The 27,639-nt window shown below is 37.9% G+C and overlaps 2 pseudogenes across 2 annotated transcripts; both read left to right on the top strand.

The window, feature by feature from the left end:
• The first annotated feature begins 24,514 nt into the window (after window positions 1-24,514).
• LOC308415831 (small ribosomal subunit protein uS7m-like) lies at window positions 24,515-25,174 on the top strand (annotated as a pseudogene). Its single transcript has one exon. The product of its transcript is annotated as a small ribosomal subunit protein uS7m-like (transcript).
• Window positions 25,175-25,907: 733 nt separating this feature from the next.
• LOC308415487 (DNA polymerase delta subunit 3-like) lies at window positions 25,908-27,222 on the top strand (annotated as a pseudogene). Its single transcript has one exon. The product of its transcript is annotated as a DNA polymerase delta subunit 3-like (transcript).
• Window positions 27,223-27,639: the final 417 nt, after the last annotated feature.

Here is a 27,639-nt window from a genome sequence, read left to right as displayed (position 1 = left end):
AGAAAGAGGAACACTTCTCCACTGTTGGTGGGGTTGTAAATTGGTACAACACTCTGGAAATCAGTCTGGAGGTTCCTCAGAAAATTGGACATAGCACTACCTGAAGACCCAGCTATTCCACTTCTGGGCATTTACCCCAGAGATGCTCCAACATACAACAAAGACACATGCACCACAATGTTCATAGCAGCTCTATTTATAATAGCCACAAGCTGGAAACAACCCAGATGTCCTTCAGAAGATGAATGGATACAAAAATTGTGGTATATTTACACAATGGAGTACTACTCAGCTATCAGAAACAATGACTTTATGAAATCCCTCAGAAAATGGATGCATCTAGAGAATATCATCCTAAGTGAGATAACCCAGTCACAAAAGAACAGACATAATATGTAGTTACTGATAATTGGATACTAACCCCAGAAAGCTCTGAACACCCCAGAAACAACTCACAGACTATATGAAGCTCAAGAATAACAAAGGCCAAAAAAAAAAAAAAAAAGAAAGAAAGAAAGCCTCAGTCCTCTTAAGAGAAAAAATTAAATGTGTAGCACCCTCTCAGAGTGTGGTACACCTGGACCTCCAAGAGCTAAGATAATAACCTTGTGGCAATTATTGGTATTCATAGATCATTATGCTTAATCTATACCCATCAAGAAATCTGTTTCCATGTTACATTCTGTCCTATATGTACTTTATGCTTATGGTATCTAGTGGGATTTCTATGCATGCTATCAAATCTCTAAAAAAATTAAGTACTGACAAAAATATTCATATAATGTTATGCCAAAATGCCTTTAAAAATCTGTAAATGTATCCCTCTTTTTTTCTTTTAAATAAAGTGGTAAGGGAAAACAAAAAAAGAAAAAAAACATAAATCAGTATGAGAACTGTTCTCTACATGATTTCTTAACTATGCAGAACACAACAATGGAATATGAATTATAGGAGGTGACTTCCCAGACTTGGAAGAAAAGAGGTAGCTTCTAATGAGCCAGTTTTGTTAAAGTAAATATTAAGGAAGGAGATAAAAAGATTTACGGAGTGGTGATTTTAGGGCAAGATCTACCTAAGCTTATTGTTTGTACTTGCAGTTGGACAAGAAATAGTTTGTGAAGGACCCTAGGAACTTTTGCCACCTTACCCCCACCACCTTGGGCCAAGGCTAGGCCAAGTTCCATTCTCTATCCACAGTTTATGAAAGAAGCTTGAGCATTCTTGGAAATCTGAAGAATGTACTGATTTATAGTCATCTGACCTTCTGGTCCCAGATAGAGTTTGAATCCCTGTCATGTGCTTGCTAGCCAATAGATTCAAAGGCCAATATGCTTAGCCAATAAATTTAAATTGTAACCTGGCTGATGTAACCTGTACCCATAAAAAGTATAAAAACTGCTTGTAATACCCTTTGGTGGTCGCCCTTCCTCTGGATGTAGGCCACCCCAGTGCACTGGACTAATAAACCTCTTGCTTTTATATTGATCCCTGATCTCTCGTCTCATTCATGAGAACCTCAAATAGATAAGACTCAATTAGGTCTTACAGTTTGGATTTTTAATCTGGAATAAACTACAATCCAGAAATGGAGGGCACACTTGTGATCTAGGTCTTGAGTCTAGAATACCCAGGCTTTTGATCTGAATCTTGAGGAGTAGTGGGCATAAAAAGCTTATTCCCAGGCATGGTGGTATACACTTTTAATTCCAGTAGACAAAGGCAAGCAGATTTTTTTAGTTCAAGGCATCTTGGGGCAGAGCAAGTTCTAGGTGAAGAAAAGTTTAGGTCCAGAGCCATGCAAATCTCTTGAGCTACAGAGCAAGTTCTAGCAAAGCCAAGCTTAGGGAGTAAAGGGGTTGGAAAACCGAAGGCTGGGGATAATGTAATAGAAAAATGGGGCCAAATTCCAGTTCCAGCAATTAGCAGACCTTGGTAGCTTTGTCTTTAGAGTCAAGAGGCTGATGTTATAAAATGCTGATCCTTGGAATAATCAAAAGGAAACCTTGGGTTGATATGCAATTCCTAAGAAAGTAGCTTAGGCAAAATAAAAGACTGTGCTTTACTCTGCAAAAGAGAGCTATCTCTGAGCAGAACACAGAGCTGTCAGCTTAGAGCTGTCAGCTTGCATCTGTCACTGACTCCAAGTTGTTCATCCTCTGCTCCCAAACACTCTTTCTTCAGGACCCTCTCCCAAGCTGAGGCAGGTCCTTATAATTTATGAGCCATTATGCTGGTGCTAAGAATTTAACCAGAGTCCTTTGAAAGAACACGTACTCTTCACTGCTGAGCTATCTCTCCAGACTCACTTCACTTGTCTTATTGCTATAACTAAGACTTGCAGAACTACAGTGAGTAAAAGGGAGAACAACCACAGATTGTTTCATTGTTGATTCTAGTGGAAAGTCTATTAGTATTTAGTATAATATTGGCTATATATATGGTCACATATAACTTTTATTAATCTGACATGTATTTATTCCAATTCTAATTTCTTCAATTTTTTTAATTTTGAAGGGATATTCAACTTTCTCAAAGACCTTTTATATATTGAAATGATTTTTTATTGAGACAATCATGTAGTTTGGGATATTGAATCTATTTATGTAATGTATTGTGATGATTTTGTTTGCAATTATTTTACTGAGTATTCTTTTCCATCTGTATTCATGAGAAAGATTAGTTTTTAAAAATTGTGTCTTTACTCAGTTTGAATATTGATAATATTAGTTTCATAACATGGGCTTGATGAATTCTTACACTTTCTATTTTATATAATAACATGGGGAACACTGATGTTAGAGCATCTTTAAAGGTTAGCTAGAATTCAGCAATAAATTAATCAGAATTTTGTCTTTTTAGTTGGGAGACTTATTACTGCTTTAATCACTTTGTTTATTATATTTGTTTAAGTTTTGTATATGCTTTATTTTAATTTCGGTAATTCATATATGTCTAAAATTAAATTTCTGAGTGTTTTATTATTTATTTTCTGATCTACTGTGTGTATATGGTCACAGTATGTTCTAATGATTCTGTGAATTTCATTGCTATCTGTTGTAAGTCTCTCTTCTCATCTATAACTTTATTAATTTGGTTCTTCTCTCACTTTTTTTAAGCATGGCTAAGATTTTAATTTTTAAAATCTTTCTCAAGAACCAATTTTTTTGTTTCAATTATTCTTTATATTGTTATTTTCACTTCCATTTCAATACTTCATATATTGTCCTTAAAAACATTTTGTTTTTGATGTACTGGTTTGGTGTTTAGGTTGTTCATATTTTTCTAATGCTTTGAGATCTATCAATACGCTTTTCATATGATTTTTTTCTGATTTTTAAATGTAGGCCTTTATAGCCATAAAATTCCCTTTTAGAACGGCTTTTATAGTATTCTCCCAGGTTCCAGTACAATGTGTTTACATTTCTAATTGATTCTAGAAATAAGTTAGTTTTCTTTCTTAATGACCTTAATGACCCGTCATTCAGTAATGTGCTATTCAGTCTCCATTATTATGCATATTTTCTGTAGTTTCTTTCTATGTGGTTTACTAGTTTTATTCCATTATGATGAGATAGAACATAATAAATCATTTCAGATTTCCTATGTTAAGTCTTGTTCTATGTCTTAAATATAGCTTAATTTTGGAAAGTTCTATGAGCTGTTGAGAAAAATTGTATTCTTTAGGGTTTGAGTGCAATATTCTATAAACGTGTGTTTAGCTCTTGCGATTTATAGTTTAAATTATCTCTGGTGTTTTTTTGTTGATTTTGTGTCTCAATGACTTGTGAATTGGTGAGTGTAGAATATTGAACTCACTATTGTTCTAAGATCAATCTGTATCCTTTCATCTAGTGGGATTTGCTTTATAAAATTAGGTGTACTTATGTTTAGTGTGTATACATATTTAGAATTATTATATTTTCTTAATAGATTGTTTCCATTATCAATATAAAATGACCTTTTAAAACCTGTTTTTACTAAGTCTGTTTTGAAACGTACTTTCTTAACCATTTTTATAGCCACGCCTACTTGCTTTCTGGTTCTATTTGCTTAGAATGCCTTTGTCCCACCCTTTCTTCAAATCTAATCTTCTAGGTCTTTATCTTTTTATTAGAAAATGGTGGTTATTAGCATCCAAAGATATTATGAAAAGATGTGCCATTTCTGTCATTTTGTTGTTCTAGTAAGAGTTTGCTAAACTTTTCACACTCATCTGCTGTTCTTTTTTTTAAAACAACTTTATTTTACAAAACAAAGATAAATGTACAGATTTTAAACATATTTTGCTTAAAATTATACATTTTTGTCAGTACTTTTTTTCAGATTTTAACTTAATTTTTACATAAAACTATATGAATATATTTTTTAGTCAGTACTTCATTTTTTTCAAGGTTTGATAGTATGCCTTGAAAACTTAATAGTTACAATGAGCTAAAGTACATGTAAAACAAAATGTAACATGGAAATAGTTAAAGTTTTCTTGTTTTGTAAATATTTTTTGTTTTGTTTTGTTTTGTTTTTTTTGTTTCTTGGACTTCATACAGTCTGTGAGTTGTTTCTGGGGGAGTGCAAGCCTCTGGGGTTAGCATCCTACCATCAGTGACTGCATATTATGTCTGTTCTTTTGTGACTGGGTTATCTCACTCAGGATGATATTCTCTAGATGCAGACATTTTCTTAAGAATTTGGTTAAGTCATTGTTTCTGGTGGCTGAGTAGTATTCCATTGTGTAAATGTACCACAATTTTTGTATCCATTCATCTTCTGAAGGACATCTGGGTTCCTTCCAGCTTCTGGCTATTATAAATAGAGCCGCTATGAACATTGTGGTGCATATATCTTTGTTGTGTATTAAAGTGTCTCTGGGGTATATGCCCAGAAGTGGAATATCTGGGTCTTCAAGTAGTACTATATCCAATTTTCTGAGGTATCGCCAGACAGATTTCCAGAGTGGTTGTATTAGCTTGCAACCCCACCAACAGTGGAGAAGTGTTCCTCTTTCTCCACAGCCTCGCCAGCATCTGCTGTCATCTGAGTTTTGGATCTTGCCCAATCTGACTGGTGTGAGGTGGAATCTCAGGGTTGTTTTGATTTGCATTTCCCTGATGGCTAAGGATGTCGAGCACTTCCTCAGATGTTTCTCGGCCATTCGGCTTTCCTCAACTGAAAACGTGTTGTTTAGCTCTGTACCCCATTTTTAATAGGGTTATTTGATTCTCTGGTGTCTAGCTTTTTGAGTTCCTTGTACACCTTGGATATTAGGCCTCTATCTGATGAGGTGTTGGTAAAGATCTTTTCCCATTCTGTTAGTTGCCGTTTTGATTTCTTGACAATGTCCTTAGCCTTACAGAAACTTTGCAATCTCATTATTTCCCATTTGTTAATCTTTGACCTTAGAGCTTGAGCCATTGGTGTTTTGTTCAGAAAAATATCTCCTGTACCTCTGTGTTCTAAGGTTTTCCCTACTTTCTCATCTAATAGTTTTAGTGTATCTGGTTTAATGTGGATATCTTTGATCCACTTACACTTGAGCTTTGTACAAGGAGATAAGAAAGGGTCTATTTTCATTCTTTTGCATGCTGAGTGCCAGTTGGACCAGCACCATGTGTTGAATAGGCTGTCCTTTTTCCAATGAATGTTTACTACTCCTTTGTCAAAAATCAGGTGACCATATACATGAGGGCTCATTTCTGGATCTTCTATTCTATTCCATTGATCCACATGCCTATTTCTGTACCAGTACCATGCAGTTTTCAGCATAATTGCCTTGTAATATATCTTGAGGTCAGGGATAGTGATTCCCGCAGATGTTTTTTTGTTGTTGAGGATGGATTTAGCTATTCTAGGTCTTTTGTTATTCCATATGAAATTGTACATTGATCTTTCCAATTCCATGAAGAACTGGGTTGGAATTTTGATGGGGATTGCATTGAATCTGTAGATTGCTTTTGGTAAGATGGCCATTTTTAAGATGTTGATTTTTCCAATTCATGAGCATGGGAGATCTTTACATTTTCTGAGATCCTCCTCAATTGCTTTCTTTAGAGGTTTGAAGTTCTTGTCATACAGGTCCTTCACTTGCTTAGTTAGAGTCACACCAAGGTATTTCATAGTTTTTGAACAATTGTGAAGGGTACCTTTTCCCTAATTTCTTTCTCCACATGTTTGTCCTTTGAGTATAGGAAGGTTACTGATTTGTTTGAGTTAATTTTGTATCCAGCCACTTTGCTGAACTTGTTTATCAGCTGTAGGAGTTCTCTGGTGGAATTTTTGGGGTCACTCAAGTACACTATCATGTCATCGGCAAAGAGTGATGTTTTTATCTCTTCCTTTCCGATTTGTATCCCCTTGATCTCCTTTTGCTGTCTAATTGCTCCAGCCAGGACTTCCAGTACTATGTTGAATAGGTAGGGGGAGAGTGGGCAGCCTTGTCGAGTCCTTGATTTTAGTGGGATTGCTTCTAGTTTCTCACCATTAAGTTTGATGTTGGCTGTTGGTTTGCTGTATATTGGTTTTATTATGTTTAAGTATGGACCTTGGATTCCTGTTCTTTCCAGGACTTTTAACATGAAGGGGTGTTGGATTTTGTCGAATGCTTTCTCAGTGTCTAGTGAGATGACCATGTGATTTTGGTCTTTGAGTTTGTTTATATGGTGGATTACATTGATGGATTTCCTTATGTTAAACCGTCCCTGCATCCCAGGGATGAAGCCTTCTTGGTCATGATGAATGATCGTTTTAATGTGTTCTTGCATTCGGTTTGCAAGGATTTTGTTGAGTATTTTTGCATCAGTGTTCATAAGTGAGATTGGTCTGAAGTTCTCTTTCCTTGTAGGTTCTTTGTGTGTTTTAAGTATGAGGGTTATTGTAGCCTCAAAAAATGAGTTGGGTTGTATTCCATCTGATTCTATCTTTTGGAATAGTTTGGAGAGTATTGGTGTTATATCCTCAATAAATGTCTGATAAAATTCTGCACTGAACCCATCTGGACCTGGGCTTTTTTAGGTTGGGAGGCTTTTGATGACTTCTTCTATTTTTTTAGGTGTTATAGGGTTATTTAGATGGTTTATTTGGTCCTGGTTTAACTTTGGGACCTTGTATCTGTCTAGGAATTCGTCCATTTCCTCCAGATATTCCAATTTTGTGGAGTATAAGTTTTTGTAGTAGGATCTGATGATTTCTTGAATTTTCTCAGTTTCAGTTTTTATGTCGCCACTTTCCTTTCTGATTTTGTTAATTTGGATACTCTCTCTTTGCCCTCTAGTTAGTCTGGCTAGGGGTTTATCAATCTTGTTGATTTTCTCAAAGAACCAACTCTTGGTTTTGTTGATTTTTTCAATGGTTCTTTTTGTTTCTATTTGGTCTATTTCTGCTTTAATTTTGATTATTTCTTGCCATCTACTCTTTTTGGGTATATCTGCTTCCTTTTGTTCTAGGGCTTTTAGCTGTGCTGTCAGGTTGCTGATGTTGGCGACACCAATGGAGCAACTAAAGAAAGGAATGAAGGTACTGAAGGGTTTTGTAACCTCATAGGAAGAACAGCAATATCAATCAACCCCCCTCTCAATTCTCAGGGACTAAATCACCAACCAATTAGTACACATGGGGAGGGGACCCATGGCTCCATCCATGTATGTAGTTGAGGATGGATTTATCTAGCTTCGATAGAAGGAGAAGCCCTTGGTACTGTGAAGACTCATTTCCCCAGTGTGGAAGAATGCTAGGTTGATTGGAGTGGGTCGGTGGGCACATATTCATAGAGGCGGGGATGGGTATAAGAGAGGAGTTAAAAGGAAAAACCTTTAAAAACATAAATACGTAACACAGGACTGGCTATGTTAAAAAAAAACAGGTGAGAATAGATTCCAACTAGTCAGAGAGCAGAGAGATCTCAGCAGAGCATGCAGAAAGTATGCACCTGCCTGCTCGGCTTGATCCAGGGATAAAGGAACCCGCTGGCATCGGGCCCTCTGTTCCCAGCCGACGGCCTCCAGGGTGCACAACAGGGACTTGGAACATCCCCACCAGGAACAGCGGAGATCCAGGGACACAGGCCAGGTACAAGGGAAAGGCAAGAACCAATCACTGACAACAAGATGGAAAGAGGAAATCGAAAGAATGTACCCCAGGGAAACCAAGACAACCTGGCAACACTAGAACCCAACTCTCCCATCACAATAAACAGTAAGATCCCAAACACTCCAGAAAAAGAAGACTCAGACACGAAATCCTACCTCAAGATGATGATAGAGATCCTTAAACAAGAACGGGAATAAAAGCATAAAGAATTAGAAGCTTTTAAACAACAAACAAGAAAAACACTCAAAGAACTAGAAGAAAATAGAATAAAAGAGATGAAGGATTAGAAAAAGGAATTTAAAACAGAAATAGACATAATAAAGAAAACACTAAAAGAGACAACCCTAGAGGTAGAAAACTTAAAATAGAAGTCAGGAGTCACAGATGCAAGCATTTCCAATAGACTACAAGAGATGGAAGAGAGAATCTCAGGGGCCGAATACAACATTGAAAACAGACAAAACAGTCAGAGAAGATGCAAAAACCAAAAAGTTCCTAACCCAAAATGTCCAGGAGATCCAGGACACAATGAGAAGCCCAAACCTAAGGATAATAGGAATAGAAGAGGGAGAAGAATATCAACTAAGAGGTACAGTAAATACCTTGAACAAAATCCTGGAAGAAAAGTTCCCTACCCTTAAAAATGAGATGACCATGAGCATAAAAGAAGCCTACATAACTCTAAATAGGTTGGGTGAGAAAAGAAATTCCTCCCGCCACATAATAGTCAAAACATCAAGTGCCCAAAGCAAAGAAAGAATACTAAAAGCAGTAAGGGAAAAAGGTCAGGTAACATATAAAGGCAGACCAATCAAAATCACACCCGATTTCTCAACAGAGACTATGAAAGCTCTAAGAGCCTGGACAGGCATCAATGCAGACCCTGAAAGAGCACAAGTGCCAGCAGAAGCTGCTATACCCAGCAAAACTATCAATCGCCATATATGGCAAGATGAATATATTCCAAGACAGAACTAAATTCAGACAATATATGACCACAAACCCAGCACTACAACAAATTATAGGTGGAAAACCCAATACAATGAGGGGAACCACCTCATAATAAAAAAAGAAAACTCATAAGAAAGAAAATCAAAAGAACAAAGACAAATAGGCACAATTCAACCTACAAAAGCAACAATAGCAGGAAACAGCCACCACTATTCCTTGATACCTATTAACAAAAATGGACTCAACTCCCCAATAAAAAGATATAGGCTGTCAGACTGGATACAGAAGCAAAACCCAGCGTTTTGCTGCATACAGGAAACTCATCTCAGAGACAAAGACAGACACTATCTCAGAATAAAAGCTTGGAAAATAACCTAAGCAAATGGCCCCAAGAAGCAAGCTGGAGTGGCTATTCTAATATCGAATAAAGTAAATTTCCAACCAAAAGTTATCAAAAAAGATAAGGAAGGACACTTTTTACTCGTTACAGGGGAAATCTGTCAGGAGGAACTCTCAGTTCTTAACATATATGCTCCAAATACAAAAGTACCCATATTCATAAAAGAAACCCTACTAAAGCTCAAAAAAACACATTTCACCCCACACAGTAATACCTTTAATACTCCACTGTCATCAATGGACAGATCATGGAAACTAAAACTGAACAAGGACACAGTGAAACTAACAGAGACTATGAACCAACTGGAATTAACAGATATCTATAGAACATATCATCCTAAAACTAAAGAATACACCTTCTTCTCAGCACCTCACAGCACCTTCTCCAAAATTGACCGCATAAATGGACACAGAATGAGCCACAATCGATACAAGAAGATTGAAATACTCCCATGCATCCTCTCAGTAAACCATGGTCTAAGGCTGGTCTTTAATAACAACAAAGACAACAAAACGCCCATATACACATGGAAACTAAACAATGCTCTATTAAATGATAGCAAGGTCAAAGAAGAAAGAAAGAAAGAAATTAGGGATTTTCTAGAATTCAATGAATATGAAAACACAACATACTCAAACCTATGGGATCCAATGAAAGCAGTACTGAGAGGAAAACTCATAGCTATGAGTGCTTCCAAAAAGAAACTGGAGAGAGCATACATCAGCAACCTGACAGCACAGGTGAAAGCTCTAGAACAAAAGGAAGCAGATACACGCAAGAAGAGTAGACAACAAGAAACAATCAAACTTAAGGCAGAAATAGACCAAATAGAAACAAAAAGAACCATTGACAGAATCAACAAAACCAAGAGCTGGTTCTTTGAGAAAATTAACAAGATTGATAAAACCTTAGCCAGACTAACTAGAGAGCAAAGAGAGAGTAGCCAAATTAACAAAATCAGAAAGTAAAGTGGAGAAATAACAACTGAAACTGAGGAAATTCAAGAAATCATCAGATCCTACTACAAAAGCGTGTATTCAACAAAGCTGAAAAATCTGGAGGAAATGAATGAATTCCTAGACAGATACAAGATACCAAAGTTAAACAAGGACCAGGTAAGCCAGCTAATTAAGACCATAACACCTAAGGAAATAGAAGAAGTCATCAAAAGCCTCCCAACCAAAAGAAGCCCAGGTCCTGATGGGTTCAGTGCAGAATTTTATCAGACATTTATTGACGACATAATACCAATACTCTCCAAACTATTCCACAAAATAGAATTCGAGCGAACACTACCAAACTCATTTTTTGAGGCTTCAATAACCTCCATTCCTAAACCACACAAAGACCCTACGAGGATAGAGAACTTCAGAACAATCTCACTTATGAACATTGATGCAAAAATACTCAACAAAATCTTTGCAAACCGAATCCAAGAACACATCAAAACGATCATTTGTCATGACCAAGTAGGCTTCATCCCTGGGATGCAGGGATGGTTTAATATAAGGAAATCCATCAATGTAATCCACCATAAAACAAACTCAAAGAAAAAAAACACATGGTTATCTCACTAGATGCTGAGAAAGCATTTGACAAAATCCAACACCACTTCATGTTAAAAGTCTTGGAAAGAACAGGAATCCAAGGCCTATACCTAAGCATAATATAAGCAATATACAGCCAACCAACGGCCAACATCAAACTTTACGGTGGAAAACTTGAAGCAATCCCACTAAAATCAGGGACTCGACAAGGCTGCCTACTCTCCCCCTACCTATTTACCATAGTACTAGAAGTCCTGGATGGAGCAATTAGACAACAAAAGGAAATCAAAGGGATATGAATTGGAAAGGAAGAAGTAAAAACATCACTATTTGCAGGTGACATGATAATGTACTTAAGCGACCCCACAACTTCCACCAGAGAACTCCTACAGCTGATAAACAAGTTCAGCAAAGTGGCTGGATACAAAATTAACTCAAGCAAATCAGTAACCTTCCTATATTCAAAGGACAAACATGTGAAGAAAGAAATTAGGGAAAAGATACTCTTCACAATAGTCACAAAAACTATGAAATACCTTGGTGTGACTCTAACTATGCAAGTGAAGGACCTGTATGACCAGAACTTCAAACCTCTAAAGAAGGAAATCGAGGAAGAGCTCAGTAAAAGGAAAGATCTCCCATGCTCATGAATTGGAAAGATCAACAATTTAAAATGGCCATCTTACCAAAAGCAATCTACGGATTCAATGCAATCCCCATCAAAATTCCAACCCAGTTATTCTTTGAGTTGGAAAGAGCAATGTGCAATTTCATATAAAATAACAAAAGACCTAGAATAGCGAAATCCATCCTCCACAACAAGAAAACATCTCTGGGAATCACTGTCCCTGACTCAAGCTATATTACAAGGCAATTGTGCTGAAAACTGCATGGTACTGGTACAGAAATAGGCATGTGGATCAATGGAATAGAATAGAAGATCCAGAAATGAGCCCTCATGTATATGGTCACCTGATTTTTGACAAAGGAGCCGTAAACATTCAATGGAAAAAGGACAGCCTATTCAACAAATGGTGCTGGTTCAACTGGCACTCAGCATGCAGAAGAATGAAAATATACTCTTTCTTATCTCCTTGTACAAAGCTCAAGTGTAAGTGGATCAAAGATATCCACATTAAACCAGATACACTGAAACTATGAAACTAGGGAAAACCTTAGAACACATAGGCACAGGAGAAAATTTTCTGAACAAAACACCAATGGCTCAAGCTCTAAGGTCAAAGATTAACAAATGGGACTTAATGAGATTGCAAAGTTTCTGTAAGGCTAAGTACATTGTCAAGAAAACAAAATGGCAGCCAACAGAATGGGAAAAGATCTTTACCAACTCCACATCAAATAGAGGCCTGATATCTAAGGTATACAAAGAACTGAAAAAGCTAGACACCAGAGAATTAAACAACCCTTTTAAAAATGGGGTACAGAATTAAACAAAAAGTTCTTAATCGAGGAATATCGAATGGCTGAGAAACATCTATGGAAGTGCTCAACATCCTCAGCCATCAGGGAAATGCAAATTAAAACAACCCTGAGATTCTACCTCACACCAGTTAGATTGGCCAAGTTCCAAAATCAGATGACAACAGATATTTGCGAGGATGTTGAGAAAGAGGAACACTTCTCCACTGCTGGTGGGGTTGTAAACTGATACAACCACTCTGGAAATCAGTCTGGCAGTTCCCCTGAAAAATGGACATACTACTACCTGAATACCTAGTTATTCCACTTCTGGGCATTTACCCCAGAGAAGCTCCAACACACAACAAAGATACATGTACCACAATGTTCATTGCAGTTCTATGTATAATAGCCAGAAGCTGGAAAGAACCCAGATGTCCTTCAGTAGATGAATGGATACAAAAATTGTGGTACATTTACACAATGGAGTACTTTTCAGCTATCAGAAACAATGACTTAAAGAAATTCTTAAGAAAATGGATGCATCTAGAGAATATCATCCTGAGTGAGATAACCCAGTCACAAAAGAACAGACATAATATGCAGTCACTGATAATGGGATACTAACCCTAGAAAGCTCTGAACACCCCAGAAACAATTCGTAGACTGTGTGAAGTTCAATAACAACAACAAAAATATATTTTAATTAAAATAGAAATGTATTTCATCCCCCTTTCCTCCCTATAGCCCTTCCTTGTTTCTATCCTATTCCCTTAAATTAATAGCCTCTTTTCCTATATTATTGTTACATATATATATATACTCGTGTTTGTATATGTCCCCACAAATAGTTAATTACAACCTTAAAATTGTATCTGAAATAAATAAAAAATATTTAAATACATTAAATATCCAATAAAAATTAAAGTATTCAATAAAAATTACAGAATGGTCTACAACATTAAAATGAGGTAGTATGTCTCTATGTGGTCATTCATCTGAGCATAAATGGAGATTGCTACCATGTTGTCATTCATGTGGCTGTATGTGCAGACTGTCAGTATTTGCTCATTTCCTGGCTCTCAGGTGAGAATGTCTCTGTGTGACCAGTTGCCCAAGTGCATGTTCAGAGCCTATCTCTATGCCTTATTGCTATCTCTATGCCTTATTCCTTTTTCATTTCTTACTATTTGAGTTGATATCTTCAGCAGAGTGCAGAACATTTCTGGCATTATGTACTGATCTTTGTGTTGCTTGCCCAAAGGCAGATAGTGGGTATTATAAGTAGCGATATCTGTCAATCTCTTAAATCTAGGAAGAACTGTATGGGAGTTTTCTACTGATGCGCCTTAGCCCTTAGCCCCTTTAAGTGCTTCTTATTGCTCATTTCTTTTGCAAGCAACAACTGAGTCTGACCATAGTCTATGGCTCAACCTACAGTTCCATCATATGAATTATGAAACGGTTTTGAGTGATGGATTCTGTATTTAGAGCTACTGGTCTTTACCATCATGTAAAGTAAGAAAGAACCTGAGAAATGTCTATTTTTAATCTTCCACAGCTATTCACAAGCTTCTAGTTTCAGATGATTTGTTCTTGATATACATATGATTAATTCACCTTTGAGGTCCCAGGGGCAAGAAATGAGTAATGACCTGGAGAAGTCTGCTGACCCATAGAATGCATACTTCTTTTAATATGTATGAAGGTTGGCATTTTATTTCTGTTGTTATTATCTGTAATGTATGTTTCACAATATATTATCTTTAACAGGTATAGCATATTCTGATCAATAGGTATCTTCATAGTTAAACTGAAATAGTCAGCATGATTTGATAATATACACAGCAGTTTCACAACAGCTAGTATTGTGTTAAGAAGGAAAAAAAAACTTTACCCAATAATGTTATAAATGCCTTTTGTTATCACTGGTTCAACTCAGAGGTCAGGTTAGGTCAGCTCTGGTCAGTTCTTATTGCTGTTGGCGAAAGGCCAATGTACAGAGAAAGGAAGTCTCTGGGTGAGAACAGCATGAATTACAGGTTGGCTAGGAGAAATATGATAGTGCTTAGAGTGTCAAAGGTGAGTGCCTGTAAAAAGAAATCATCAGACCACTGGATCACTGTCAATTTTATTATGATGTTTTTAACATTTCAAAATTTGTTTAAATATCTCCAGTGGGTTCATCGGAGAAAGGTTGGAGATAAAGAAAATTTCATTAAGACAGAAATAAAAAGTCTGCTAAAATTGCTAGTTAACATGCCATTATATTTAGATTTTTTTTCCTACATACACACTTCCACTTGTACACAAACGCGCATCTGATCTTTTTCTTTTCTTCCTTTTCTCAAATGTCGAATTAAATGAGCAATGCCACCACATACCTTGTTTTATTTGATTAAAATCATGCATTTTGTATTCTTCTCATCAAGTATTTAAGAAAATTATTTTCAATTCAAATAACATGATACTATTTTTTAACATTTTCTACTTATGCATCTATAGTCTCAGACAGGAGTAAATAATATTATTATAACTATCTGTAAAACATTTGTATGCCTTTGGTTACTGTTTTAGGAGGCTTTTACTAAAAGCAGAAGCATTGGGTGCTGGTATTTTGGATGTTCTATGTTCCTCAAATGTCCACATGTTTAAGAATTGGCCTTCACAGAGTAGGAGATCTGGGCAGCCAGGGAGCAGAGAGATCTCTGCGGAGTGCACACGGTAAGCACACCTGCCTGATCCAGGGACCAGGAACACAAAGTTGGAACTTCTGTTTCCACCCAGTGGTGACTTCAGGGCGCAGAACAGGGTACGGCCCATCTGCCACTCAGATCAGCAGCTCCTAAAGCTTTAAAGACTGGTGAGTAGGAGATCTGGGCAGCCAGGGAGCAGAGAGATCTCTGCAGAGTGCGCACAGTAAGCGCACCCCCAGCCCTGCTTGATCCAGGGACCACGAACACAACTTTGGAACTTCTGTTTCTACCTGGCAGCAACCTCAGGACACAGAACAGGGCTCGGCCAATCTGACACCTGGACCAGTGGAGATCCAGGGACACAGACCAGATACAAGGGAAAGGCAAAAACATATCACTGACAACAAGATGGCGAGAGGAAAGCGAAAGAGTATGTCAGAAGGAAACCAAGACAACCTGGCAATACCAGAAACCAGCTCTCCCATAACAGCAAACATTAGAATGCCAAACACTCCAGAAAAAGAAGACACAGACCTGAAATCATACCTCAAGATGCTGATAGAGATACTTAAACAAGAACAGGAGGAAAAGCAAAAAGCTTCAGATGCTTTTAAAGAGGAAACAAGAAAAACACTCAAAGAACTAGAGGAAAACAGAACCAAAGAGATGAGGGAATTTAAAACAGAAATTGACACAATAAAGAAAACACTAAAAGAGATAACCCTAGAGGTAGAACACCTAAAAAAGAAATAAAAGTCACAGAAGCAAGCATTTCCAATAGATTACAAGAGATGGAAGAGAGAATCTCGGGGGCAGAAGACAACATTGTAAACATAGACAAAACAGCCAGAGAAGATGCAAAAAACAAAAAGCTCCTAACCCAAAATGTCCAGGAAATCCAGGACACATTGAGAAGACCTAACCTAAGGATAATAGGAATAAAAGAGGGAGAAGAGTATCAACTAAGAGACACAGTAAATATCTTCAACAAAATCGTAGAAGAAAACTTCCGTACCCTCAAGAATGAGATGACCATGAGCATAAAAGAAGCCTTCAGAACTCAAAATAGGTTGGACCAGAAAAGAAATACCACCCAACACATAATAGTCAAAATACCAAGTGCCCAAAGCAAAGAAAGAATACTAAAAGCAGTAAGGGAAAAAGGTCAGGTAACATATAAAGGCAGGCCAATCAGAATCACACTCGATTTCTCAACAGAGACTATGAAAGCTAGAAGAGCCTGGACAGACATCATGCAAACCCCAAGAGAGCACACGTGCCAGCCCAAGCTGCTATACCCAGCAAAACTATCAATCACCATAGATTGAGAGATGAAGATATTTCAAGACAAATCAAAATTTACACAATATCTGACCACAAACCCAGCACTACAACAAATTATAGGTGGAAAACCCAATACAATGAGGGAAAATACAGCCTAGTAAAAACAAGAAAACTCCTAAACAAGAAAACTAAAAGAAGAAAAAGACACAGACACAACTCAAGCCACAAAAGCAATAATGGCAGAAAACAGAAACAACTATTTCTTGATATCTATTAACATAAATGGACTCAACTCCCCAATAAAGAGACATTGGCTATCAGACTGGATACATAAACAAAATCCAGCCTTTTGCTGCATACAGGAAACTCATCTCAGAGACAAAGACAGACACTATCTCAGAGTAAAAGGACGGGGAAAAAACTTCCAAGCAAACAGCCCCAAGAAGCAAGCTGGAGTCGCTATTCTAATATTGAATAAAGTAAATTTCCAACCAAAAGTTATCAAAAAAGATAAGGAAGGGCACTTTTTAATCATTACTGGGAAATCTATGAGGAGGAACTCTCAATCCTTAACATATATGCTCCAAATAAAAAAGCACCCACATTCATAAAAGAAACCCTACTAAAGCTCAAAAAATACATTTCACCTCACACAATAATAGTGGGAGACTTTAATACCCCACTCTTACCAATGGACAGATCAGGGAAACAGAAACTGAACAATGACACTGCAAAACTAGCAGAGACTTTGAACCAACTAGAATTAATAGATATCTACAGAACATATCACCCTAAAGTAAAAGAATAAACCTTCTTCTCATCACCCCATGGCACCTTCTCGAAAATTGACCACTTAATTGGACACAGAACGAGCCTCAATCGATATAAGAAGATTGAAATACTCCCATGCATCCTCTCAGATCACCATGGTCTAAGGCTGGTCTTTAACAACAACAAAGACAACAAAAAGCCCACATACACATGGAAACTAAACAACACTCTGTTAAAGGATAGCAGGGTCAAAGTAGAAATAAAGAAAGAAATTAAGGATTTTCTAGAATTCAACGAAAACAAAAACACAACATACCCAAACCTATGGGATGCAATGAAAGCAGTACTGAGAGAAAAACTCATAGCCCTAAGTGCTTACAAAAAGAAACTGGAGAGAGCTTACATCAGCAACCTGACAGCACAGCTAAAAGCCCTAGAACAAAAGGAAGCAGATATACCCAAAAAGATTAGACGGCAAGATATAATCAAAATTAGGGCAGAAATAGACCAAATAGAAACAAAAAGAACCATTGAAAAAAATCAACAAAACCAAGAGTTGGTTCTTTGAGAAAATCAACAAGATTGATAAACCCCTAGCCAGACTAACTAGAGGGCAAAGAGAGAGTATTCAAATTAACAAAATCAGAAATGAAAGTGGGGACATAACAACTGAAACTGAGGAAATTCAAGAAATCATCAGATCCTACTACAAAAACTTATACTCCACAAAATTGGAAAATCTGGAGGAAATGGACAGATTCCTAGACAGATACAATATCCCAAAGTTAAACCAGGACCAAGTAAACCATTTAAATAACCCTATAACACCTAAAGAAATAGAAGTCATCAAAATCCTCCCATCCAAAAAAAGCCCAGGTCCAGACTGGTTCAGTGCAGAATTTTATCAGACATTTTTTGCGGACATAACACCAATACTCTCCAAACTATTCCAAAAGGTAGAATCAGAAGAAATACTACCCAACTCCTTATTTGAGGGTACAAGTTCCCTAGTACCTAAACTAAACAAAGACCCTACAAGGAAAGAGAACTTCAGACCAATCTCACTTATGAACATTGACGCAAAAATACTCAACAAAATCCTTGTAAACCGAATGCAAGAACACATCAAAACGATCATTTATCATGACCAAGTAAGCTTCATCCCTGGGATGCAGGGATGGTTTAATATAAGGAAATCCATCAACGTAATCCACCATTTAAACAACCTCAAAGAACAAAATCATATGGTCATCTCACTAGATGCTGAGAAAGCATTTGACAAAATTAAACACTCCTTTATGTTAAAAGTCCTGGAAAGAAGAGGAATGTAAGGTCTATACTTAAACATAATATAAGCAATATACAGCAAACCAATGGCCAACATCAAAGTTAATGGTGGGAAACTTGAAGCAATCTCACTAATATCAGGGACTCAACAAGACTGCCCACTCTCCCCCTACCTATTCAACATAGTACTGGAAGTCCTGGCTGGAGCAATTAGACAGCAAAAGGAGATCAAGTGGATACAATTCAGAAAGGAAGAGATAAAAACATCACTCTTTGCCGATGACATGATAGTGTACTTAAGTGACCCCAAAAACTCCACTAGAGCATTCCTACAGCTGATAAAGAAGTTCAGCAATGTGGCTGGATACAAAATCAACTCAAACAAATCAGTAGCCTTCCTATACTCAAAGGACAAACATGTGGAGAAAGAAATTAGGGAAAACGTACCCTTCACAATTGTTCAAAAACTATGAAATACCTTGGTGTGACTCTAATTAAGCAAGTGAAGGACCTGTATGACAAGAAATTCAAACCTCTGAAGAAGGAAATTGAGGAGTATCTCAGAAAATGGAAAGATCTCCCATGCTCATGGATTGGAAAGATCAACATTTTAAAAATGGCCATCCTACCAAAAGCAATCTACAGATTCAATGTGATCCCCATCAAAATTCCAACACAGTTCTTCATTGAGTTGGAAATATCAATGTGCAATTTCATATGGAACAACAAAAGACCTAGAATAGCGAAATCCATCCTCAACAACAAAAAAAATCTGCGGGAATCACTATCCCTGACCTCAAGCTATATTACAAAGCCATTGTGCTCAAAACTGCATGGTACTGGTACAGAAATAGGCATGTGGATCAATGGAATAGAATAGAAGATCCAGAAATGAGCCCTCATGTATATGGTCACCTGATTTTTGACAAAGGTGCCGTAAACATTCAATGGACAAAGGACAGGCTATTCAACAAATGGTGCTGGTCCAACTGGCACTCAACATGCAAAAGAATGAAAATAGACCCTTTCTTATCTCCTTGTACCAAGCTCAAGTGTAAGTGGATCAAAGATCTCCACATTAAACCAGATACACTGAAACTATTAGATGAGAAAGTAGGGAAAACTTTAGAACATATAGGCACAGGAGAAAATTTTCTGAACAAAACACCAATGGCTCAAGCTCTAAGGTCAAAGATTAAGAAATGGGACTTAATGAGATTGCAAAGTTTCTGTAAGGCTAAGGACATTGTCAAGAAAACAAAACGGCAGCCAACAGAATGGGAAAAGATTTTTACCAACTCCACATCAGATCGAGGCCTAATATCTAATGTATACAAAGAACTCAAAAAGCTAGACACCAGGGAATCAAATAACCCTATTAAAAATGGGGTACAGACTTAAACAAAAAGTTCTCAATTGAGGAATATCAAATGGCTGAGAAGCATGTACGGAAGTTCTCAACCTCCTTAGTTATCAGGGAAATGCAAATTAAAACAACCCTGAGATTCCACCTCACACCTGTCAGTTTGGCCAAGATCCAAAACTCAGATATCAACAGATGCTGGAGAGGTTGTGGAGAAAGTAACCCTTGTCCACTGTTGGTGGGGTTGCAAACTAATACAACCACTCTGGAAATCAGTTGGCGATACCTCAGAAAATTGGACATAATACTACCTGAAGACCCAGCTATTCCACTTATGGGCATATACCCCAGAGACACCTTAGTACACAACAAAGATATATGCACCACAATGTTCATAGCAGCTCTATTTATAATAGCCAGAAGCTGGAAAGAACCCAGATGTCCTTCAATAGATGAATGGATACAAAAATTGTGGTACATTTACACAATGGAATACAACTCAGCCACCAGAAACAATGACTTGACCAAATTATTAAGAAAATAGCTGAATCTAGAGAATATCATTCTGAGTGATATAACCCAGTCACAAAGGAACAGACATAATATGCAGTCACTGTTAATTGGATGCTAACCCCAGAGGCTCGCACTGCCCCAGAAACAACTCACAGACTGTATGAAGTCCAAGAAAGAAAGAAAACAAAACAAAACAAAAAAATCCTTATAGAACAAGAAAACTTTGACTATTTCCATGTTACATTTTGTTTTACATGTACTTTATGCTCATTTATCTATTAAGTTTTCAATGCATACTATCAAACCTTGAAAAAAATCAAGTACTGACTAAAAATATATTCATGTAGTTTTATGTAAAAATTATTTTAAAATCTGAAAAAAATATACTGACAAAAATGTATTGTTAATTTTATACAAAAATGCTTAAAATCTGTACATTTATCTTTGTTTTGTAAAATAACGTTGTTAAAAAAAAGAAAAGAATTGTCCTTCACAGTGGCACTAGTGAGAGGTAGTAGACCTTTTAGAAAGGATGTTCTTAGATTTTATCTTCAGACAGTCACTCTGTTCTGCCTTGTGCTCCTCACCCCTGGCATCTCCTACTTTATTATAGGCACAGGTCAATGGATTTAAATCTCCAAAACCGTAAGCTGAACTATACCTTTTCCTGTATAGGCTGATTATCTCTGGCATTGTGTTACTTTAACAGGACAGAAAGCTGAATCAAGAATGCAAATATTGTGAATATTTTTTATGCTTAATCTAATGCAACCTCCTAAAATATTGCTTCCATCAAGTAACTTGAAATTTTTCTTACACTTCAGACAATATTAGATAGACTCAGTGGTGCTTATATTTTACCACCTGGACTAAAAAAAAATATTTTACTTATATTCATTTAAAATTTTTCTTATAAGTCATTTAAATTCTTTTATAAAATATTTGGGTTTTGCCCATTGTCAATTATCAGTAAGGGTGTTTATATTTTCTTTTTGATTCATATAATGATTTTCTTTAAAAAAATTTTTGATTTTTTAATTTAAATATAAATGTATTTATTATAACTATAAATATTTAGAGAAAATGGAAAAAAACAGAAAAAATCCATCTAACTCCTTATGATCCATATATAAGCAATGTTAATTTTTTTGTTTGTTTACTTGTGTGGAGAGATGATTTTATGTAACTTAACAATATTAGAATAATTCATAATTTTGTTTGTTTTTTATTTTCATACTTAATAATAGGACGAATGGTCTCTGCTAATAGTAAATATAATTTTGGAATACAATTTACCCTTTTTTGAGTATTAAATTTTTGTTTTCAATTTTGTTTTTACTTTATTTTCAAGGAAGAGTAATTAGATAAAAATGTTCAGGATATTGCAAACATGGACTTGTACTTCCACAATTATGAATTTATTGGAAAATATACTAAGTTATACTGATATACATTAGATATATATCCATGTATATGCATGTGGTTTCTACATTATTACAATTTTCATTATACATCCTGAACATCACCTTCAAGAGGTATGCTTTCCAATATCTTATTTGGCACTGAAAGAGACCCATCTTTTAATTTTTTTTATATAATTTCTACATATGAAATAAACTTTTGGGGCTGGAGAAAAGATTCCGAGTAAGAAGCACTGGCTGCTCACCCAGAGGACCTAATCACAACACAAAGAGGGTATCAGATCCATAGAAACTGGAGTCACAGACCCCTATGATCCACCATGGGGGGCTGGGAATTGAACCTGGGCGCCGTGAATTTTGGACATTTTCATCACTCATTACTTGCTCTTATCACCCTATGTCAAACTTCTTCCCAACAATTCATCTCCTACTTTGAATTCTTTTCATTTTTCTATTGACTTGTGGACTCTCAGTGAGGGACTGGCCATTATGATAACCCCCGTCCACCCCATTCATGATGAACTACTACTGGGATCAACCCTGTATAAGTCTTGTGCAGGTAAGCATGGCTGTAGCAAGTTCATGAGCATAAGGAAAACATCATGTTCAGAGGATATTGATTTTTATAGCACTCCTCTCCAATCTCTCGCGCTTATATTCTCTTCATCTGTTTCTTCTTAACATGTTTTTAGAGCCTTGGAGAGGATAAAATAGAGGCACCATTTGGGACTTAGAACTTATTGGTCACTTATTCCCAGCACCTTGAACAGATACACATTTTTATAAAAGTGGAAGTATGTATGTAGAAAAAATATAGATAGAAATAAAATTGGATATTAACATGCAGTTTCAGCAGATTTTTTTAAGCATAATCTCTAACAACAATATAAAAGTATTTGTCCATATCCCCACAAATAGGTATAGTCTGACCTTTCAATAGAGAAACTTGTCTTTGAACAGATAACATTACTGCAAACCATGACCAATCAAAATGCAGAGTTGTGAAGCTCAGTCCTAGTGGATACATCTACAATATAATTCCCATACCTAAGGCTCAGGGATTATTGCAGAAGGCAAGAAAGATTAAAAGATACAGAGGATGCAGAAGGTTGTTTGTGTTTAGTAATGTCAGAAGCTACACCCATGAAGTTTCAGCAAAATAACTGCTGAACCAGGAGCAGAAACAAGGACAACAAGAAGCATGTTAACATGGATGAGGGAGAGCCCACAGACGCCTCCACCCTACATGTAGAACTACAGGCAATTAAAAAGTTCTGAGAGTTGAACCATTTTCTCCAGGGAAGAGCACATCAATTAGCTATTCCATAGCGAATAGTCAGCCCTGAAAACACATATATAATTAACATCATACAGATGAGGTAGGTTTCATTTATGTGTTTAGGAATATGTAGTATACATATGCAAATGTAATAGCAAATAATGACAAAAGAGACCACAGATTTGAAAGAGAGCAAGGAGAAAATATATGGGAAGATTTGGAGAGAAGAAAAGAAATGGGGAAATGATGTAACTATATTATAATCTCAAATATAATTTGAAATACTACTTTGTCAATTTTCTGTTATAGTGTCCACCTTTACTTTTGTCAAAGCAGAATTTCTTTGTTCTCAGAATGAATTTATTTTGAATTAATGTGTTGTATTTACCACTTTATAAGTAGCCCTTTAAATTTGAGTCACCGTGAAGCCCTTGTGGGGGAGACACGTCTTGCGGGCAGAGCCTCTTCGTGAGCGATGAAGCCCGTGGGCCTTTGGCAGGGTTGTGGCGTTCGAGGGAGCGGAGCTAGGCAAGCGGGTGGGGTTCTTGAGGTCTCCTCCTTGTTCTGTCCGGTGACGGACCCCTCAAGTCCTGGGGAGTGCGATTGCGGAGACCTGAGAACTCATCTGAGCTACTGAGTGGGTGGTTTACCCTCCAGAGATGGTTTCCTCTTCCTGGAAATTTAAATATTGAAAGCAGCATGACCCGCCTCTCTGGGCTGGTGTGAAGATCTAGAGACTAGAATGTGAAGGAACTTTGTAGTTGTGAGCCCATGGACCCAGTTTGGTACAGAATGGTTACAGTGACCCACACCTCCCAGGCCTTCCAGGGTTTTGTGCTGTCCCTAGAAGTAAAAAGACGTGTTTATGGGCCATTGGTACTGGATAGATAGTTCTTGAATCCTGGGTCTGTCTCTTCCCCCTCAAGTCATTCAGTCTCTCTCTGACCAAAATGGTTCTTATTGGGAATGCATCATCTAGCGGTGGAAGAAACAACAGATATACCAGGTCAAGGAAGGATGGAGAATTGATGCCTCTAGTTCCCAAAATGACCCCCATACTACATTTATCCATTTACTCATTTTGGGGATCATCACACCAACTGTTCCTCCTAACATTTGTATAGTTGCAAGTTTACTGAGAAGTTCCTAGGTTATATGCTTTAGATTAATCTAGGTTTTAGATACATTTTAGGATAGTTTTAGGTAGTTTCTCAAAGATAAGAGTGTCCTAGAGCTTAAGTAAAGCAAAGAGTGAAAGGGAAACAATCTTTACATATATTTGGCTTGGCTTTGTAAATTCTTTCTTTTCTTTTCTTTTTTTTTTAAAAAAAGATTTATTTATTTTATGTATATGAGTACACTGTTGCTCAGACACACCAGAAGAGGGCATCAGATCTCATTACAGATGGTTGTGAGCCACCATGTGGTTGCTGAGATTTGAACTCAAAACTTCTGGAAGGAGGTCCGGGGCGGGGCCTGCATGGGGACCTGAAAGAGCTGAGTATTGCGGTTTTCAGGATCACACAGGTGAGATGGAGACGCTATGCCCCCAAATTCAAGGATCCCTTGATTGACAAGGAATATTACCGCAAGCCGGTGGCGGAACTCACCGAAGAGGAGAAGTATGACCAGGAACTCAAGAAAACCCAGCTCATCAAAGCTGCGGCTGCGACTGAAACTAGCTCTGTGTTTGCAGACCCTCTCATCAGCAATTTCACCAACATGATGATGAAAGGAGGCAACAAAGTTCTGGCCCGATCCCTCATGGCCCAGACTCTGGAAGCTGTGAAAAGGAAGCAGTTTGAAAAGTACCATGCTGCCTCCGCAGAGGAACAGGCCACCATTGAACGGAACTCCTCACAGGATTTTCCATGAGGCCCTGAAAAACTGTGAGCCTGTGATTGGGTTGGTGCCTATCCTCAAAGGGGGCCATTTCTACCAGGTCCCTGTGCCTCTGGCTGACCGGCATCGGCACTTCCTTGCCATGAAATGGATGATCACAGAGTGCCGAGAGAATAAACCGCGGCGGACGCTGATGCCAGAGAAGCTGTCACACGAGCTGCTGGAGGCTTTTCATAACAGGGGTCCCGTGATCAAGAGGAAGCACAACATGCATAAAATGGCAGAGGCCAACCGTGCCCTGGCCCACTACCACTGGTGGTAGCTACCGCTAGTGTAGCAGGAAAGGAGAGGTGGGCAAAGGACACTACCACAAGAAATCACTGAGGGGTTGGAGAGATGGCTCAGTGGTTAAAAGTCCTGCTCTTTCCAAAGGACCTGCTCTGATTGCCAGCACCCCTGTGGAGGCTCGCTCACCGCCTGTAACTCCTGTTCCAAAGACACCTTTCCACTGTGGGCACCAGGCGTGCACGTGATATACAGACATATGTGCAGACAAAACATCTATACATATAGTACCACTAATAAATGTTAAACACTTAAAAAAAAAAAAAAAAAAAAAAACTTCTGGAAGAACAGTCAGTGCTCTTAACCACTGAGCCATCTCTCCAATCCAGCCATGTCCTATGGCGCCTGTGTGGATGTCATGTGGATGTCATTCCACCATATGACTCAACAGATAAAGCCCAGACTCTGAAGGGTGTGTGGTAGTGAGTGCCTAACACTGCCACTGAGCCATCTCTCTGGCCCACCTTTGCAGATTCTTTTGCATTGATCAGTCTGTGAAACATTTTAGAGTCTGTTATATGAGTTCCCTGACCTTACTCGTCACATGGCTTTTCTAATCGTATCTACTGTAGTTTACAGGACAGTCATCCAAGAAGAAGAATCTTTAGGAACAGGCTCTTAGCACTTAACTGTACTCTGGAATCATCTAATAAAACCTTAAAAACTGGTTTTGTTTTGTTTTGTTTTGTTTTGTTTTGTTTCAGGTGACTTACAAGTGGCTAAGCTATACACTAGGAGTTCACGTTAACCAGGCCAAACAGATGCTCTATGAATATGTTGAGAGGAAACGGAAGGAGAATTCAGGAGCTCAGCTGCATGTTATATACTTGGTGTCTGGCAGTCTTGTACACAATGGACATTCTTGCCACAAGGTTGCATTAGTGAGAGAAGATAAACTGGAAGCAGTGAAGTCCAAGTTAGCTGTGACTGCCAGCATCCATGTGTACAGCATCCAGGAAGCTATGCTAAAGGACAGTGGGACTCTGTTCAGTACCAACATCCTTAAAAGCAATTTGCAGAACTACAGCAAGTTTAGTGCCATACAGTGCACAGCTGCGGTTCCCAGAGCCCCTGCAGAATCCTCATCTTCCAGAAAGCTTGAGCAACCAAATCTTCAGGCAGCAAGTGAGACACAAGCCAGTGAGCTGACTACCAATGGCCATGGTCCACCTGCCTCCAAACAGGCTTCCCAGCAGCCCAAAGGAATTATGGGAATGTTAATCTCTAAAGCTACTACTAAAACCCAAGACACCAATAAGGAAACCAAAAGAGAGGCCCCAGAAGTAACAAGTGCATCTTCCACTGGGGGCAAAACACCAGAAAAGGGGAACGTGATGAGCAACTTTTTTGGAAAAGCTGCTATGAGTAAACTTAAAGTCAATTTGGATTCAGAACAAGCAGTAAAGGAAGAAAAAACAGTGGAGCTACCTCCAGTGTCTGTCACTGGACCAAAGCTGGCAGCTCCCCAGCTCTGAAGAAATCCAGAAAGTCAGAGCCTGTGAAGATGCAGCAGAAGGAAAAAAGTGGGGCAAGCGAGGAGACTTATCTGATGAGGAAGCAAAGGAAACAGAAAACCTGAAGAAAGAGAGGAGAAGAATCAAGCTTCCTCAGTCTGATAGCAGTGAAGATGAAGTCCTTGCAAACTCTCCTGTGATGTATGAAGCAGACCCCCCATCTCCACCTCCTGCATCTTCACCTCCAGATCCTATGCCAAAACCTGAGCCGCCTCCTGTCAAGCGTTCAAGTGGAGAAAACAAAAGAAAACGAAAGTGTGTACTGAAATATAAAACCTTTGTGGATGAAGAAGGCTGCATGGTGACTGAGAAAGTCTACGAGAGTGAGTCCGATCGGACAGTGAGGAGGAGCTTAAGATGAAGATGGCCTCAGCACACACACCCCCTGCTGCCACTGTGAAAAGGGAGCCCAGAGAAGAACGAAGAACGGAAGGGCCCCAGGAAAGGGGCTGCTCCTCTGGGCAAAGCCAGCAGACAAGTGTCCATTACTGGTTTCTTCCAGAAAAAATAAATGCTGTCTCTGGAAAGACTTAGAATGGTCAAGGGAGAAGACCAAGAAGTTCAGACTGTCACTTACTGTGTAAGTTTGCCTAGCTCCTTGCCTCGCCTGGGTCGAATGCTGCTCTGCCATCTGGGGACACTTGTGCCACTTGTTTTATTCAACCGAAAGGAAGTCAGCTGGAAGCAGGAGGCAAAAGAATATTTTTAAAGCTGTTACATTGTAATAAGTTTATAAAGCACAACCTTTACCTGCCTAGGAGAATTCATTCGAGAATTACCTGCTGGGCCCCACTTGCCCTGTGCCATGTTAAAAATAAATAAATAAATAAATATGGCTATTATATTTTTGGTAAATGTAACTCTTTTCATAATACTACTTACTGTTTTTATATTTATAGTTTGTAATTTCATATCCTGTTTAAGAAGT

Source organism: Micromys minutus, assembly GCF_963924665.1.
Source record: "Micromys minutus genome assembly, chromosome: X".
Taxonomy (NCBI): domain Eukaryota; kingdom Metazoa; phylum Chordata; class Mammalia; order Rodentia; family Muridae; genus Micromys; species Micromys minutus.
Note: the sequence above shows the minus strand (reverse complement) of the source record. Positions and strands in the feature narration are given on the sequence as shown.